General features: G+C 37.0%; 1 protein-coding gene across 3 annotated transcripts in view; it reads right to left on the bottom strand.

Annotated features, from left to right (window-relative positions):
- The window catches only part of brinp2 (bone morphogenetic protein/retinoic acid inducible neural-specific 2), a 241,809-nt gene that overhangs the window by 98,704 nt on the left and 136,820 nt on the right, over positions 1-6,285 (bottom strand). The gene's annotated exons all lie outside the window — the stretch shown is intronic.

A 6,285-nucleotide genomic window follows, 5' to 3' on the forward strand; every position in this document is an offset into this window, starting at 1 on the left:
GAATTAAGAATTTATATATTTTTTTCACGTTGATCTGTAAATTGAGATATTATAAAGTAAAATAACATTTTTTTTATAATCAATTATTCTTTTTATTTATTCTTGAACCATCTCAAGGCACCAACAATAAGACCTTAGTCACATGCACCCATATGGGGTGTGGCCCATTCTGGTTTTTGGAGTGTCCCACCCATGATCAAGGGGGACAAGATTTTATGTCTGCCACAGACACCAGTGAAGATACACAAACTACGTTCTGATTGTCAGGTTGCACACAAGGAGTGCACACTTCCCAGTTGTGCAGGATTTGGGGGGCATTACCTACCTCTCCCTTACCCTTATGTGCTAAAAGCTTGCTAAGACCTGTTGTACGCAGCATGCCCATAGAAAAACAAATATTTTCCCTGGGACCATGGGTTTGAATAAACTGTTATGTTAACCAAAGCCTTTACAAAAAATGTATTGAATGCCTTTATGTTCAACACTTAACATTAAGATTTGAATTGGAGGGATAAAATACCATTTTCTTGCTCAATGCTGCAATTGTAGTTCACAGTTTCTGTAAATGAATGGTAAAATACTCAGGTGTGTGGCAAGGATCAAAACATTTTAGAACAAAACTTGACAAACAGAGGTTAAATCCATTTTAAAAATATTTCATGACTGACTTTATGCGTTTGTATAATTACCGGTGTGAAGCCCATTAGGACAACTGCATTATGATATTGAGATATATAAATAAATCTGAATTGAATTGAAAACAAAAATGCACACTAATAAACAACCTAAGGTGGGTTGTTTTTAAACCAACTCAAGATATTCAAGTATCTAAGATGAGCAGCGAAAATTTTTAAGGAGGAATATTTTCTACGTAAAGTTGCTATGACTCAACTTCAAAACACCATCTCCATAAAATTTCACCGACGGCCTAAAACTTAAAAATGGTTTTCTGGGTTATTTTGACTCAGGAAAACAAAAACAAATTACGTTAAAATGAAACCCCTATAACCCAAAAAATAAAAGTGACCAAAAAGCAGATCGTAACACAAATGACTCCAAGAATTGGGCAAAAGAAATAACCCAAGTGTTTTAAGTGTGTGAATAAACAACGCATTCCCACTCCCATTTTGTCATGTATGGACGTATGGTTCGGGCCCGCTCTGCGCCACTTTTTGACCTTTTGGGAGTCCCCAATTCATTGTTTTTTGACTTGCTGGTTGCTCCCATTAAATCAGGGGTCCCCAGCCTCCGGGCCACGAACCAGTACCGGTCTGAGGGCTGCTTGATACCGGGCCACTGACAGGGAGAAAATGTATACATTAATCAGGGGTCCTTAACCCCTGGGGCGTGGATTGGTACACAGACCATTACCACTTTGTGGCCGCATCCCGAGAGTTGGGAACCCATAATTTAATGGGAACAGCCAGTATGTCAAAAAAAGGAAAGTTGGGGACACCTATAAGTTCAAAAAGTAACGTGGAGGGGGCCCAAACCAATTGCCATGTATGACGAGTGAGAATGTGTAGGAATAAAACAACTTGTGGAAAAAACGCATGATTTTTTTTGGTTGATGTTGAGGACATTCTCCTGAATACCTCCCCGAATTGGTTGATGAGGAAAAGAGAAAGCAAACACAGGTCAAAATTACCCTTTTACAGCTAAAAGAAGGATGGAACAAAGATTCAGAGAGAAAGACAATTTGAATGTGGATGACACTGTCTGTATCGAAGCCGTGCAGAGCAGTAGATGTGCATTTGGTCAGCTGGGCGAGGTGACCAACAGGGAGAAAATAATAATATTCCAGTTTGTGTTGCTGGTAAACATTTCATCTCTCCACTGCTGCAAAAAGCAGAACCTTGAGATATTAGAAGATTATGCAAATGGCAGCAGTACAGCACCTCATCTGCATAAATGTGCTGGGGCAAGACGAGCTGAACATCAGCACTTTGTGTAAGCATTTGAACAAAACAAAATAGCAGCAGTGACTCGCAGTTTCCCCTGAAAGCATATCTCAAACAAGCATTCATGATGTAACAGTTGCTCCAACTGCCTTTCGCTGGTAAAGGTTTACCATTGCTTGTAAAACAACACTGGAGTTATGACGCTGGTGGCGCCGTGACTACATCCGTAAACACACAAAAAGGCCCGACTCCTTCTATGATCAGCCAACGACGCGATGGAGAAAATCAAATTACAGCGAGTGTTTTTGTTTTCTTTTTGTCTAACATCCGACAGAAGGAGGATCAGATTTATGGTCGATTAGATCGACGGTAGACAAAACCGTCTCCTGCAGGAACGGCCTCGGGAGCCCTCGGTCACACTCCGGCTTCATTAGGAGGTTCATTCTCACATAATGGCCCAATTATAGCCTTTCCACAGTAGCTCACCAATCACGGCGCACAGTTTAAAGCAGCCGTTTGAAACTCTGGCACCGTTCTGTCATTACTTCGGGATAACTCTGGAAAACGTCATGTTAAACGCATTTCATGCATCTGGGAGGGGAAGGTGTAAAAAACTGAAAGGTCAAAAGGGACGAGGGAAACTTCTTGTTTTCAGGGACACAAACTTACTCTTTTTTTCTCTTTTTCTCTGTATTCATGCTCAGAATACTATTCATTACCCAAGCTGTCCTGATGGACATTATTTGTTTATTTTAAACTGTCAAAGCTCTAAAGCTGTCTTAATACACAATAAAACAGACATCACAAACTGTCACTTCTATCATCTTGAGATCTTTTCTTGAGATTTTCAGAAGCTTTTGCATGAAATCTAACATATTTTCAGTTGTTTTAACCTCTCTGGTATCAAATTGTTCAACTTTTTCCTGTTGATGCTCGTAGCTTTGCTGAATGAATTGACAGAAAATTATTATATTCAGGAATTAGGATGTTTATTAAACCCTTTGATGAAAAAAAACAACACTTTTGCAATATTATTCCGTATAAGATATAGCAAGTTTCAATTATGATATACTGGATGAGTAGTTAAGGTTTTTTGCCAATCCTTAAGATGTTAAAATGTCAACATGAGTGTTTAGGAAAAAAGCACCTTATTTACTTACTGTTTCAAATTTGATACATACTTTTAATATGGTGCAAATGTATTATAAAGAATTAAATATAGAAAATGTTTCCATTCTTTTGGTACAGTAAGTAGTCATTTAACAGAAATAATGACAATATATTAGTTATTCTCACCATAAAGCTTTGAAATTTTACCTAAACCTTTCCCGCCAAAAGTGTTTTTGAGATTCCATGGAAGCAGCCATTTTGAAATGAGCAGGAAAAGTCCTTCTACTGCCCCTAGTGGCCTGATGATGAACAGCAGGGCCGAAAATTTCAACCAAATTATAACCAATAAAATTTAAGGAACGTTTTTGACAATTCGAATGAGATAAGGGTCTCAGAAATGCATGAATCAAATATGATATGGTTATTTACAGTAAGCTGTGTCATGCCTTTTTTTTTTTTTTTTTTTAACCATCTGCGTGTCAGTTAAATGCAGTTCTGCTAGAAATCACGTCTTGTTGCTTTGTAACAAGACAGTTACAAAAGTAGATGACATCTTGTTGTGACCTATAGTGCATTTAAACAACTCTCTTGAACAAAACAACGGTAATTATAATTTATTTTATTAGATGAAGTGCTCCCAAACACTCAATTTAATGTTGACAAAGAGAGTTAATACATTTGTTAAGCTTGTAGGCAGTTTATTAATATGGCCTTTGTAGAAAATTGTCTCACTTTAGATGTTAATGAATCTTAGACTAATAAATATTTTACTAACACCCTATAAACACATTAAAAATGTTTGTTAATGTGTTAATAAAGCTTGTTAAGGAATTTTATTATAAAGCATTACCCAGTTATTTTATACAATTTTGTTGAAATAAAAAAAATGATAATAAAAATCACTGGAACATTAGAATTTCTAAAGCTGCATTCACACCAGGCATGTGACACACATTCTAGATTACGCTGAACGCAAATTTAGCCCATGTTGTTCACAATGGACAAGCAGGAAGGGGCTTCGTTTTTTTTTCTTTATCTGCTGTTTATTAGCACAGTCCAGCACCCAGTTGAACGTGGCATGGTGGGAAATGTCAAAGCGGTAAAAATCTCACAATTTTTGCTCCAGTCTTTTTCTTTCCCGGCTCTTAAATATGAAAGACTTGGAGTCAAATAATTCCAGCCGGGCACATGTATAATTATTCATTTCTCCTCCATGATCCATTTTCAAATGGTTGGCACTTCCAAATATGAAAAAGGGATGACATTCATACAGCACTACCAAATCAGAGTTCCTGATTGGTCAAAATTCAACCTAATTTTACTTACTTAGCACATTCAATGAACACAAATTTTGCACGTAGATCGCAAAAACGGTTGTGGAAACTTGCCTACCTTCGTGTGAACGTGAGAGTTTTGAGTGCTGAAACCCAAAACACGCTTTTTGTGTGTTTACATACCAGAGATAGGCAAATCATGCAGACACTGCGGCCCTCGTGGTATGGAGTGCTTATCCCTGACAAAGACTTTTCATTAAAAACGGTTGCTTGAATGCAGAGGGCAGTGTGAACATAGCCTGATGTGTGTAAAAAAAAAAGGAAAATCTCAAGGCCATTTAAAAAAAAAAAAAACACCCACAAAATGAAAGTATACAAACTTGTTATATAAAATCACGGCAAGAAACTAATGTTACAGGGTAATTGTAGACCCACTCAACTATGACAGTCGTATGTTTCAGTAGTTTTCCTAATTATTTACAGTAAACATTACTAAGAAAAATACTAATCTTCATAAATGCTTTTCATTAGTCAGTCTTGATATGTGGAAATGTTAGGTACAGTCTGCAGCATTAGCAAAGACTGATGTTACCAGATTCAGCGTATGAGAAACTTTGCTCCATCAGCAAATAACTAACTAAAAATAATAAAAAAAAACTCATCCTGAGTTCTATGTTGTAAACCCACAAAGCCATCCTGATTCAAACAGATTAAATGACAAATCTCTAAGAGCAAAAGTCAATCTCATTTAAATGCAGCAAAGTGCAATTAGTCTGCAGCTATCACATGCATCAGCAGGCAATAGTTTTGCTTAGTATTTAGTCCAGTAAGTCACCGGATGGCAGGCAGTAGCTGCAGACTTATTAAGTGGGGTTGATATAGACTGATGTGTTTTTAGAGCGCCTTCGCAATGACTGAACACGGCAACGGCGAGGCGACGGCGCCCAAAAGCAAAGAAACACACTGCATCATTTACTTTTCTCCTCGCTTCGCTCTCTAAGAGTTAACGGTGAGACTGCCGGCTGACCATTTGGCTAATGATGATAGATGGTGTTAATTAAAAGGTTTTAGCACAGCACTGATTGCACCTGCAGCTAAGGCTCTCAGTTTCGCTGAAGCACGGGGAATTTTGCTTTTAATTGAAAAAAAAGGGGGTCAAAAATCAGTAGATATGCAGCTTCTGGTTTTCAGTGTTCGTCCTGCTGTCTTAGTGAAAAGCAATACCGTGTTTTTATGAGCTATGAGGTTTCAGCAAAAACAGACAGCTGTCGGGGTGAATGCAGCCTATATTTACCATAAGCTTCCCATCAGGGCGGATGTGAGTGCTCGGAATCTTGAGGACGAAGCTGAACACACAGCGAGAGGCAAAACTGTTTTGCTGTTTATATTACATTATTTATGCAATGTTATCTGAATTTCGATGTGGGCTTTTAAAGATTTCTTTTCCTTTGCTTTGGAGTTCACAGTCCAGTGTCTGAACTGATCATGAACTCAGACACTGTCAATGTGTTTGAAGCTACTCATCAAAACGGGGATGGAGTGGAGTAAGAGGGCTCAATTTAACACCTAAAACAGGTAAATGTGAAAATAAATGTTGAATTAAGATCAATAAACGGACATGATTTTAGTTATGATTGACCAAATATCAGAGCTATTTATTTTCTAAATTACATTTTAAATTATGAGTAATTAGTGTTATTTAGCATTTTAAAATACACAAAATTTCATACAGTATACTGCAGTACATCTGTCAAATAATTATAACTCATTTTATGTTTCAATGACAGCCTTAGGTTTTTTTGCTATTTCAAATTTGAGTTATGTTGAGTAAAGTGACATATTTAAAAAATATATATATTTCAAATCAACTGCTATACACATAAATTTCAAGTAACCTATACACACAAATATTGATAAAATGGATTTTTAAAAAAGGGGGAAAAAAGTCAATAATGTGACAAAAAAAAAAATCACAAACAATCTCACACAGAGACATATTT

Source organism: Oryzias melastigma, linkage group LG17, assembly GCF_002922805.2.
Source record: "Oryzias melastigma strain HK-1 linkage group LG17, ASM292280v2, whole genome shotgun sequence".
Taxonomy (NCBI): domain Eukaryota; kingdom Metazoa; phylum Chordata; class Actinopteri; order Beloniformes; family Adrianichthyidae; genus Oryzias; species Oryzias melastigma.